This window comes from Hemibagrus wyckioides, linkage group LG10 (genome assembly GCF_019097595.1).
Source record: "Hemibagrus wyckioides isolate EC202008001 linkage group LG10, SWU_Hwy_1.0, whole genome shotgun sequence".
NCBI lineage: Eukaryota > Metazoa > Chordata > Actinopteri > Siluriformes > Bagridae > Hemibagrus > Hemibagrus wyckioides.
The window spans coordinates 13,156,724-13,170,686 of record NC_080719.1 but is presented as its reverse complement, the minus strand read 5'-3'; positions in this window follow the sequence as shown (position 1 = coordinate 13,170,686).

Below are 13,963 nucleotides of genomic sequence, written 5' to 3'. Positions count from 1 at the left end.
CCTGGCATCACCACATGATCTTTCAGCTATGTAGCTATACCTTTTACTGTGTGTACTGTGGCTGTTTTTTAATCACTGGTCTCATAACACTGACACGTCGACATGTCAGCATCTAAAGCACTTAATACACAAATATTAATATTGCAAATATTAACGCTGTGTCACTTTAGAATAACAATAAATACACAGTAGATTCTGTTGGTTTAAGAAATGTGGCTTAGTGAAATGCTGGAGATAAGAGAAAAGAGAGAGGGGGAGAGAGAGATAGAGAGAGAGACAGAGAGAGAGAGAGAGAGAGAGAGAGAGCAAAGTGAGGAAAAAAAGAAGATAGTAGTAAAGAAAAAAGGGATAGTAGAAACAGTAGAGAGAGAGAGAGAGAGAGAGAGAGAGAGAGAGAGAGATGGTTCCTCCCACAGGAAACACAGTGTTGGTTCACTCTGGCCTTTTATGGTAATAAAAACACTCTCCTGGAAAAGCATGCCGGTGTGAGACAAGAGCTGACTGACAGAGCTCTCTCTCTCTCTCTCTCTCTCTCTCTCACAGACACACACACACACACACCTATACCTATTAATTTTCCTCTGCTGTAGTGCCAGTCACAGGGTCCTTTATGTGTGATTCATAAGTGTAGTTAATCCTGTTCAGCAACTGAGCAGAAAACAAATTATTATTTTAAAATAAAGATTACAGATTACTATACACTATTTCTAGATCACTAATATCACAATTATTCACCAGCTTATTTAGGAGCAAAAAATTTTTATTACATTCCAGCATTTCAACTAATTTTTCACACATTTATTTGTACTCCTGTACAATGACAATAAAGCGTTCTATTCTGTTCTATTCATTTTAAATTAACAGATTAGACAATACATAACTATAACACTGTAATATCAGCCAAAGTGATGGTTAAAACATATAAAGACACTGATACGTATTTAAACTAGCTTGCAAACTAGTACAAATAGACTAACAAGCAATCATACTACCATTACTAATGCAGTATCATGTCTGCTGTAAACACACAAACAAATGGACATACTACCGTAAATACTAGAGTAGCATGAGCCATGTGAATACACTCACAATTAGACCAACTACTGCAACTGCTGGAGTAGCTAACAAACGTTATATTTACAAGTGGAGCTTTGGCAACAATTTTCATAACTACGCTTCTAACTTTCTATCATGACAGGAGGAACACTTATTGATTTTATTGATTAATGATTGGTAATGTTATTCATTTTCTAACTACATTTTTGTCAATCAGGCCACTAGCTTATATGTAGAAGTCCAGGAATGTAACAAAAAAAAAACCCTGACGTGTGTAACCAGTTGACATTAGAGACAACCTTTTAAATTTAAGGAGATCATGAGTTTGTATCTAGAAGATTCTGTAGCCATCCATGGCCAATACCCCAGGAGCTAAACCATGCTCTGTTGGTAGGAGGGGCATGCTCTCTCTCCACTGTCCTACTGTGTTACACTGCACTGTAACACAACATGAGCAGCAGTTTCAACTCATGTGGTGGTTTGGTTCACATGTCTTGAAGGCAGCACATGTTTGCTCCATTGGCAGGTAACCAATTTGGTGAGAAAATTTGGAAGCATTATTATCACAATTAAAACACAATTAATCTAACTGCTGATTAATGACACCGGTAGGCTATTGGTTATATCTGTGGGTGTTTGTGTGTGTGTGTGTGTGTGTGTGTGTGTGTGTGTGTGTGCGCGCACATGTGTGCTGAAGCAGCAGAACTCCACCATCTAACAACAAAGCAAAGGCTCCCAAATGTAGAAGTAAAAGCCCAGCCTAATATTTAAACAAACAAGTATCCTCTTTATTAAAAACAGGTTTTCTTTTGCTTGTATGAGTGAGAGTAATTTTCGGCACACAGCATAAATTAAAATAATATAAAACAAGCTGAAATAATAGAAAATGAAATATAGTGCAGCCTACAAGCCACGTCTGCTCCGAGTCAGACAGTCCTGCTGAGCTATATAGACAGACACAAATAACATGTTCCTTCAGTTCACCACTTGAGAAATCCAACAAACTCAACCCAGTAAGGAGACAAGAGAGTGAATGAAGAAACCATTCGACATGCTAGTTCCAGTGGGCAGCTTTATTAAAAAAAGAAATACTCTGGTTTGGGATGTGAACTCAATAGTTAGACTCATAACTCCCATAATGATACATAATTAGTGTATTAAAATATCCGGTTGACATTTTGTGTAAAATTGACTCCATTGAATCCATTTTTCTGGATGTTCTGCCTGTCTGTGTGGATTTCCTCTGGGTTCTGCAGTCTACTCCCACCTCCCAGAAGCATGCTGATAGATGGATGAGCTATGCTAGATGACCTCTTGGTGTGAATGTGTGTGTGGATTGTGTCCTCTGCAACCCTGATCAGGATAAAGCATTTACTGAAGATGAATAAATCACATTCACAAAGGGAAATCTAAACTTCATTCACTATAACGTTTAGTACCTTATGTTATACATTGTTGTTATTACTTCATAATGCATTGTTATGCTAGATTATTTGACCATTTGTGTTAGTTGTGTTAATGTCTAATGTCTATGAAATGCAACATACTAAAGCTTTGACTTACTAAAGGTTTATGTGTGAAAAAATTTAGTAGCAACTCAAATGCATCAAAACATGTAATCTGATTATAAATCGTATGAAACTAAACGTTGTTTCATTTCACTATGTACTGCGTCAGCTATATGTGGTTGAAATGACAATAAAGCTTCTTGAATCTTGAATCTTGAATTATGGTGGATTGCACATCTTTCACATATGAGGAATACAACTCAACAAGGCATGCTATAGGAAAATTAGCAACACAGTGTACATGGAGTAAATGTTACCACATTGAAGTTGATTATTTTTTGAAGACAGGACAACTTTTTTTTCATTACATATGTTTATTTAGTTTTTTTAACCATATGTGGATCATCAGAACATGTTTCTAAACATTGTTTCTAAGCACAGTTTAATTAGTGTGTAAAAAAATTGCAAAACCCACCAAATATTTGTTCTCTACTCCACCAGTTAAGGTTTTGAAGACTTTCACAATACTTTCTGATGGTTGACATGGGGCATTGTGTCTTAGCTGTTATCACGTTTGCCTTGTGCCTCTGGTGGATGGGGGTTTGATTGCTATGTATTTCCCATTCACTGTGTACTCCAGATTTCCTCACCTAGTCCAAGGACATGTGTTTTAGGCTGATTGGCAGCTCTAAATTTTCCATAGTGTGTGCGTGTGCCCTGTGGTGGATTGGCAGCCCTTCCAGGGTCTACCCTGCCATGATGTATTAAAGCAGAAGTATACAACTTTGAAGCTTTGTAAATTAAGAGACCTCTCTGGTAGAAACATGTTACTGCAACTACTAAAGAGAACAATTTGCAGAGAGGATTAATCTAATTATCACAAGAACAAAATCAACACATACTAAAAGAGTATTAAAGTATTCAGATTCATGAACAAAGTTTCTTTTGTGGATATAATTATCTGCATCCATTATTGGCATCTACTCAACATTTACAGATACATTGCAGATATGGCAATCATGCTGCACAGCAGGTGAAAGTTTTATCCTAAGGTTAATACTCAGATATTTACAGCATTTGGCAGACGCCATTATCCAGAGCAACTTTTATCCAAAGCAACTTTTATCAGAGTAACAGAAAAAATGTCATGTTTAGCAAACTAGCAGAATGGACTTACAGTTCTTGTACATTTATAACAGTAATATTTTGTTTTTGTCTAGTTAAAAAAATTAAGTGTGACCAGTGTTTTAGGAACATTGCTAAGCAAACCATCACATGTTCAGGCATTGCAGAAACATTATATTACTATATGTCATAGTTCTTAGACCTTTACAAACACCTGCCCAAACACATACTGTTAGCAAACTAGCTGCCTAATGTTGGCTAGCTAGTTAAAAAATACAGACACACAAACTGGAGAGATAAACATAGACAAAGAAAGTGAGCTGGATTTAATAGGCTGACACTTGCCATAGTACAATATTAAACAGTTTAATGAATATCAGAAACACAAAACACCAGTTAAAACATCAGGAGCAATTAAAGAGTTGCTGTGTTGTGATGTGTGACATCTACAGCTACCAACAGCACCATCTTGTGATTAGTGCTGTGACTTTACACATGCAGTATTGGCTTTTATAGCATGGTGCTGTTGAAGTGGTGATCCTGATAGGTCAGAAGGTGTAAGATTCATCGTCTATAACAGCAGCTGGGACAATTATGTAGCACACAGGTTTATATTAATGTGCTCTTTATGCATCATCATTTCTGTACTCACTTACACAGTAACTTGTATGTTGGACATTCTACATAAATTAAGGCTAATAAACTTTTTTTAAAAAAAAAAAAGAAGAAGAAAGAAAAACATAAAATTGTTTATGGAAGGATTCTCTAGTGTCAGTGCTTTTTTACATTCAGAGTTAAATGCAAGAAGAATTAAGGTTTTTAAATGCAAGAAGAATTAATGGTTATTTGGTTTTCCATTAAAGTTTCAGCCCTTTTTAGATGCTAACAAGCTTTAATTTTTCAACAAACCATTAATGAACTTGTGCATTACATCAACTCATCAATTTTTTGGCAGACACACTGATGAAAGGAGATTACTTGTGTCTAAACGCTTGGATATAATTATTATTATTATTTAATATTATATTGGATATAATTATTTATTATATAATAATTATTATTTTTAATGTTTTGCTCTTAAACTGAAAGTTTCTCATAGGTTTTTGGTAAGTTAGATTAGTTTTATACATAACCCCTGGTCTGAACCTAAAATAGTATTTAGTATTGTATAATATGACCAGCAGATGGCACAGTGACATGGATGATAAAAATCTCAGCCACACTGCTTGTCCAGACAGGCACTGTCTAAATAAAATAAGCAAGAACAGCTTTGACAAACAAAGTGAAACAATCAAAGTGACAGAGAAACTAATGAATTCATCCAGTTAAAGGTGCATCATAAATAAATCAGTGTATAATGTTTGATATTTTTTATATAAATAAAGATACACCTTTACACTGGAGAAGACTAGAACAGTGTGGTCCTGTGTTTTAGTGATTAAGAAGAACACTTTAAGAAATCAAGAATGCTTAACTACCCATCTCCCTTTTTCCCTTAAGAGCATTCTTATAAATGTAAGTGTAAATCCTGAAATCTCATTCTTTTTCACTATTTTCTGTTGTTCTCGTGTAAGTATCACACATGCATGTGTTTTTGTGTACACCTTTGAAGGAAACCCTGATGTTCAGTTGTAATAGTTTGAGTTTTAGGGTTCACAACAACTTCTTACATCCAGATTTTATCAACAAAAGAATATAAATGCAATCATCAATCAAAAGTAATGATGTACTGAAGGATTATGGGTAAAACAACTGAAATTTTGTAGAAAGGCCACATCTGAAAGTCCACCTACTTCCTGATTATTTAACATACTGACATCTTCTAACCAGAATGGAGAATTCGACAGCGCTGTGGTATAAGGCAAAAAAAGATATCTTTACGATACATGATTTTACTGAGGTTTTGTGCTTGCAAAGTTAAATTATTTCACCAAACATGTGCTATATGTTTATCTGGAGAGGGCGGTGCATCAGTTTCTTGGTAAGTAAATTGCTTATCTTTTGGTTCCAAATGCATGCGATTCTCTGCTTGGTGACTGAAATGTACGATGCATATGATAAGATTACTAAAAAGTAAGCTCCTTCTGCCATTTGAATTTGTTTCAAATACACTACCAGTCAGAAGTTTGGACACACCTTTTAATTCAATGTTTTTTGTTTAGGGATTTATTTTCTACATTCTAGAACAATACTGGAGATTTCAAAACTATGAAATAACACACATGGACTTAAGTAATCCATATGTAATGACAACAAAAAACAGTCAGTTGTTATTTTAACACACGAAGGTCAGGTGTTCTGGAATAGTTCTTGCAAGAACAGTATTGTCAAGTGCATTTGCAAAACCCATCAAGCACCATGATGAAACTGGCTCACATGAAGACCATCCCAGGAAAGCAAGACCAAAATTTACCTCTGCTGCAGAGGAGAAGTTCATTTAGAGTTACCAGCCTCAGAAATCACCAAGTAACAGCACCTCAGATTAGAGCCGTTATGAAGGCTTTACAGAGCATCAGTAGCAGACATATCTCAATATCAACTGTTCAAACGACATTATTGTGTATTTCTGCCGCCTTCAGCATTGTTTTACAATGTAGAAAGAAATAAACATCAGGAAAGACCATGGAATTAGAAGGTGTGTCCAAACTTTTGACTGGTAGTGTATATGCTAGTATATGTATATGTAGTGTATAGTGTATATTATCTGTTTGCAAAGTAACCTGCAGGAACTGTTGCACACCTCCACCTCTGATGTCAGAGCAAGTGCTACTGTGGGTCAAAGAACTCAGGCTGACCGGAGAAGTGGCATGAAAAAAAAAATTAATAGGATCTTCCCACCATGTGTTCATATTAAGTGGAGAATGTAAGTGAGATCTCTAGCGTGTCAGAGAGGTTAAAATGAAGGACTGGACTCCATAACAATCCAGCTCCCAGGGTGCCAACATAAAGAAAACAAAGCTATGCAAACATCCTGATTGGATTTCCAAAGAATCCATGCACTTGAAGACATTGGCTGTGGGAAATGAGGGAACAATACAGAAGCCGGAGCTGGACTGCGATGGGGGGGGTAGATGTTTGTAAAGAGGCCATTTACCAGCAACAATAGGAATTATGAACCATCCGATGGATGGCATTGTGAAACGGAAGGAGGGGAAGGTGAACTTGTGGTCCCCTGTGTGTTGCTACCAAGGATGATGAAGTTGGGCAACAGATCATGCAGAACAAGATTCCAGCTCCTTCACACAATGGCTCACGCATGATCAGTGTATGATTTTATCACTACATGCATACTAAGCATTTTTTTTTTTGCTTGTTTAACTGATTTATTTTGCACAGCTCTATGCAGAGTCACTGTTACCACCCTGAAATCATATACTCAGGTTATTTTCTTATAACAGCACACCATGAAGTGTTTAATAGATCTTATTTTTTTTAACTTGTTTTAACTAAATAATGTTGTGGAATGTCTGTAGAAATAATCTCCACAGGTAGCAGGCCTATGTATCAATATTATTTTTGGAATTTCTTGTTTGCATTTACAGTTTTAACAATGACATTTCTACACCTTCCTTCCTTTGTTGTGGGTTATTTTTGACACTTTTGTAGACCTTGTATGACCCCCTAACTTCAAAAACATTCATTGTTGAAAAATGTGGCCGCATTTCAATTCTATTTGATGTATTTTGTGATTTTTAACAGTAGGCATTGCTACAAATAGCTATAAAGAAATCCGGACATAGATTTAAATCTATAATTAACAAGCCAGAGACCACAGTGGCGAGCAGATTTCCTCTGAAACAACATAAGAAGGAACCATGAAAAGAACCAGACTTTGGGTATTGGTTCTCTTCTGAGTGACACAACACAGAACTTACTTTGGCCAAAATGAATATTTTAAGTTTTAAAAAAGAGGACATGTCTGCTGAAAACTTGCTCTCTTGCATGTCACTGTATATTTATAAGCCTCATTTTGATGCTTAAAATAAATTTTTCTGGAAAAAAGCAAGGGGATTTTCTAACATGGCTGCTGCTGGACCAGGGCCTGTAAGAAGCCTGTCTTTGTGTGTGTAACGTCAGGCCGTGAGAAACATGTGGCTGAGCAGATGTGGCATTTCTAACAGAGGGGGTTCTGCTGTGAAGAGTAGAACAAGTGTGGGGCACAAAAAGGGAATTTCTCAAACACACACATATATGCATGCATACACATACACACACACACACAGTACATAAATCATAGACCTCATGGACAGGCGTGTGATGAGGTGATTCTCGAGGCCTGTGTCCTTTCTCTTTGTGACTCTCTCTCTCTCTGATACTTTTACATCCCTAAAGATTTTTGATTATTTTAAAATGGTTGAATAGTCAGGACAGCTGGATTTGAGTTGTAAACCTGAAGACTATTATTACAAAAGATTATAAAACAGGCACTGGATCTGAGCCTGAAAGACACCGTCAGCACCAGAAGGTTCATAAATTATCCCATTTTAAACACCCTAAAACGCAGTGTCTATTTACCACCAGGTAAAATGATAATTTATCCACAAACAAATATTTAGATCCTAAAAACATAAAAAACAAAAAGTGTGAAATGAAATATCATTATACATTTAAACTTATTACATCCACACAATTTTTTTTTCTTATTAGCATAAAATCCTGGTTTTGTTTAAACAATATTATATTTATGCAAAAATTTTTGAATGCTAATATTATTTGAATGATAATATTAACCAGTCTGCTAATATTATCCCTCTAACATCAGCCATTTCACAAGCAACCTAGCTAACATAAGAGTGGCTAGTATATTTTCTAATGAAAGCCAGTAGAAATGGGAAGAAAATTTAAAGTTAGCTCAATAAGTTAGCTCATTTAGATGAACAAATGTATTGTTTTATTAAATGGTTAGACACGTTTGCTAGCAGGCTAGCTAACATTTGGAGTTGTAGAGCATTGTGTAATTGAAGCCTGTAGCCTTTTTACCAAACCATTTTAGTAAAATAATTAATTATTTTATTAAAATTGATGGCCAAGTTTTCAAGTAAACATTGGGGTTATTGTGTTTCAGTAGCCATATTTGTCAGTAAGCTAGCTAATTTTTAAAACTATTTTATTGCATATTGAAAACAGATAAACACATTTGTTAGCAAGCTAGATGATATTACGTAACCTATTAGCACATTAAAAACAGCTACCTGGCTATCTAACTAGCTTTAATTTGTCCCAGCCTGACATGAGTGTTGATTAAGATGTTCATATCCTCAGTTATTTATTTAACATAGTCACACATTTAAATATAACATTCTCATAACTGCCATTTTGGTTAATGCTAACATTTGTGAAGTAGCTAGCTTAGCATACAGTCAAAAAGTTTCTGTGACATATTTTGCTTAAATATCAACACATACTATCAGACTCAGTATCTGAGTGGAGGTAACCATTTTTAGGATTATTTTCTGAAGGAATACTTTAAACTGCTAATCATTACCACAGGTACCACATGTTGCAATCCTCTTGGGTGTGTCGTCCTGCAATAGCTGCTTCAGGTTTAAAAGTTTAAAGGTTTCCCACCATGCCTGATTAAAGTAATGACCCCAACATACAGAAAGCTGTGCACTACAGAGACTGGACAAGTGTTTCTGATTATGCTGTCCAACAGCTTTCCACAGAAATGACAGAGGAGTCGATTGCCTTCAAAGTCGAGCAGCTGTTTCTTAAAATGGCACCCTATTGTTTAGCTACAAATTCTAGGCAGTTGCATGCACATTTCTGTGAGATGATATTCAGAGACTAGTTTCTTACTTCACCTATCAAAATGAGGTTTATCTTCTAACCAAAAATGTAGCAAATCAGATATATTTGTAAGAAAGGTATAAAATTTTATTAAACGTTAAATTTGTTTAGCTAGCTTATTATCAAGCCTATATTCTGGTTTTAATTACAATTTAATATACTAGCGACTCTTACGTTATTTTCTTATGTATATGTGCACACTGTTTCAGCTAACATTGCCAACACCTCCTTGTGTAATGGTTATAGATTTGTGGTAATAGATTTGTGATGGTTTGCTTTACCACACTGTGGGCCCATTTTATATCTATTTTAGAGCAGTGTAAATGAAATATGAAGTTTTAGGGAATGGTCAATCGTGGCATCATTCAGCTACAAGGACCTGAATTCCCAACAAATCTAAACTTGAACAGATAAGACAGCAGGAATGAGACTTAATAAGCATCGCTGTTATCGTCATCGTCTGTTGCTATATTCACTTTATATATATATGTCATATCAATTTGTAATGAGACAGCTAGCTAACAGCATTCAGCTACTTTGTATTGTTAGAATTATTAGCATGCTAGGGAATAAAGCTGATGAATTGAATTCTTAAATCTTGAGGGTTTCTCAGGTAACATAACAAGCTCCATTTGTTGTCTTATTAACCTAACGAAAAAGAACAAAATGTGTCTAACTGTATTACATAACATAGCATCAAAGCTGCAGTGCAGAGATAAAGAAGCAACTGTCACACAAATGTAGCCAGGTTTGCTAGCGAGCAAGTTAACATTAGGACTACTAATACTGTATATTGTGAAATAAATCTAGAGACACATATGTGAAATGAATATTCATTTTATTAAATTAATTTTTTAGGGAGCTGTGTTCATGAACAGTGATAAATTGCATGTGGCCAGTGCCACGTTGTTTTAAACACTAAAGTGGTGGGTTTTGGTTTCAGTAAACAAAGCTAATTAACATCCTACTATATATATATATATCAGCAGATACCTCTGTAGTACATAATTACTGTCATGTTCCTTTGCTGAGTGTGCACTTTGTATACGACTGGTCATCAGAGCAATCACTGAGGAAGAATTGCTCACTCCGGGACTCTGGGGTTTTGCAGCCAGACGCAGTTACGCCACTCACAGTTGCCAACGACTGTACATCTCATATCCACAGGGAAGTATTGCAATGCTAATGTTTCAAAATAGCATTGCCTTCCTAGTAAGTCAGTCTCTCTCTCTCTCTCTCTCTCTCTCTCTCACACACACACACACACACACACACCTGCCAGACATCTCAGGGGAATTACATACAGTATCCAGGGTTAGTGATTTCCCCAATCTGTTAAGTCTTAACTGTGAACCATGTGGACTGCCGAAAAGGTTCAAACAGATGTTTTTTATTTGCCCCACTTAAAAATGTTAGTTTCGGCTAGGCTGTGTTTAAAAAAAATAAAAGTCTTTTATTACCAAACCAATGCTGGTGTTTATGGTGTTGTTTATAGATCATGCTGTTTAGATCAGTAGCATTAATATGTAATGAAGCTTGATTATGAATGTTTACTGTCAATAAACGATAGCCGTAAATCTGACTGAATGGATGGTCTGGCTATATTGGGTACAGTTTAAAGATGCTGATCAGGCTGAAACTGTTCCTGTGATCCTGCTTGTGTTGGCTGGAAACCATGACTACTTTTCTTACTCTCTTGAACGTGATGTCTCATTATTAGAAAGAGAGAATTCTTGCTGTTTGCTACATGCTGGCTAAGAAAGTGTGTGGTTAGTATTTGTGGTCATAGTTGCTTGCCCAAACTATGTTTAGCTTAGACCTTACAAGCCTGAAGAGGAGTAATGCATAGGGTAGAAACTGCAATGAGCAAATATACAGGGTTTTTCTCTAACCACCAGGCATTTGCAGAAAAAGATGTCACTTGTATTTTTAGTTAAGATGTGGACACTAGATTAGGAAAGTTTACTCTCTAATTTAGTAGGGACTTTCTCCTTAATTTAGGAGAATTAAAGACTTAATTTCACAAGTTAGAGCTCCCCTCTCATATGAAAGCTGGCTGCCCACCTTTGAGAGACAAGGCTATCCAAAGTAGCCTCAGAGTCATGTGAAGTCACTCAACCATATCTTTTTGAACTGCTGATCATGCTGTGTCATGTTGCAGCATAGCACAATTGGGGGTAAGTGCTATCTACACGTGAATACAGTTGCTCATGTCTGGCTAATGTCACTGTGATTGACAGCAGAGAGAGAATGAGCCACTACTCCCACCCAGAGAGCACAGACTCACAGCCAATGATGGCTGCAGCATCACTGCAATTTGATCTCGCAACCTCCTGAGAATAAAGCAAACACTTTTCATATAATTGATTGTTAAAATGAGTTTAATTGAAAATTAAAATTAAAAATTGTTAAAATGAGTTAAAATTGAGTACCTGGGTGGTATAGTCCACTCTTAAAAACATTTCTTCCTTCTACAGAAGAACCCTTAAAGCTTCTGTGTAGAAGCCTACACCAGAGGAAGCCTACACACTTTCAAAAGCCTCAATTATCCAAAACCAACCATTAAAATTCCCTAAAGAACTAATGTATTTTGAGGACATTCCAAAATATTGAATGTAACAGTAGAGAGATAAAAATGTATGATTTGCCATTGTTAAATAAATAAGAAAAATTGTAATTGTTGGCAAATGGCTTTGGTGTAAGAGAATTAAAACATTCTGGGAAATGTTGTTTTATGTAAGCAATGAAGGATAGTGATTTCAATGCTTAAAGCTCAATGGTTAAGTCTCTGGGTTACTGATTGGAAGGTCAGGGGTTCAAGTCTCAGCACTGCTAAGCTGCCACTGTTTGGCCTTTGAGCAAGGCTCTTAAACCTGTCTGCTCCAGTGGTGCTGTATCATGTCTGACCCTGTGCTCTGACCCCAGCTGGGATAGGCAAAGAAAAAAAATCACTGTGCTGTTATGTATATGTAACAAAAAAGCTATTTATTCTATTAAACTAAGGAGTGGTAACACTTTAACTTACACTGGGACCAATCAAATGCCAGAGCATTGATTAATTTATGTTATTTTATACATAATATGCCTCAAGTGTGTTATTCATTAATTAATGAATAATGGTAAGATGTACCAAAGTGCAATTCATAAAACATGAGTCATGATATGTACTTGGAGGGTGTCACTCAAAATGTAAGTAGTTAAAGCAGTGAAAATGTTTTGGATTTTTATGGGGATGTACATGAGAATGTGTTCCTTTTCAAATTTTTTACAAGTACCCAGAAATTATAATATAACATTACATATAAAATAACAAAATACAATACTGTAGTTACTTTCCAGTTTGACTGAGTACAATGCAAACTAAAATAAGTCCTCTCTCATTAATCTGAGACTTCAGTACAACAATATTAAGCTTTTTAGTGCATATTTCAGGCATTGTATTTGCACACACAGTCTATTCAAACATATGGCTCTGATCAAACTTTCCCCAGTGTCTAAGTGTATGTGTGCACGCATGTTCAGTTACATAATACCTCTCGTGGTATGCAGTCAAACTGGTGAATGGTCAGAGTAGAAAACCCCCACATGCTCATATAACAACCCCTATAACCCCCACCTCTCACAGGGCCTTGATCAGGGTGGGGTTAAAATGTCTTGACGGTGCAGTGTTCCTATGCTCTGCTCACCACTGTCTGACCAATCAGCTTCAGTGTCTTCTCACACACCCATTGACCTGCTCCCCAAACTCAGAAACTGAGCTCTATGACATTCTTCTTTCTCAGTGCCAAGATTTGGACATGCTCCTCACTACAGATCAGCATTCACACTGCAGTCACCGCCACTTTCTCTGCTCCTGCTGGGAGATGGTGCTTTTCTTTTTTCGCACAAGCCAAACTGTGACATGATCACTTCAGTAAAGAGCGTAAAACCAAGCAAAAAATCTGGTATGAGAGGTTTTTTAGATTATTTAGATTTAGAGTATCCATTTAGCAGGATAAACAGGATAAACTAGACAAACAGGGCTGATTTTATCTCATGCTGATTCACCTTAGATGCATATGCTAATGTTTGTGAAGCACAAATTAATGAATCACAGTAAATAAGCTATTTAACTATATTATTGCAATGTAATAATGTAGCACACACACACACACAAAATGAGTCACAAATGCGAGTCTCTCTTTCTCGATGTGTGTGTGCGCGTGTGTGTCGAACAGATTGCTTCATATAAATACTCCACCTCTGTATTTATTTATTTATTTATTTATTTATTTAAACGAATAAGTTTCAATCATTACACGCCTCCTAATAGTGAATTTATTAAAAGACTGGTAGGGGTGGGCGTCGTGGTTTTTGTTGCTTATACTCCGCCCATCCCCGCCAGTAGGGCCAATAATGTAACAGCTAATTTGCATACGGACCAATAGAAAGAGAATGTTTTGCATACGAGATCCCGCTTGAAGCATAAAGACGCGCTAATAGCG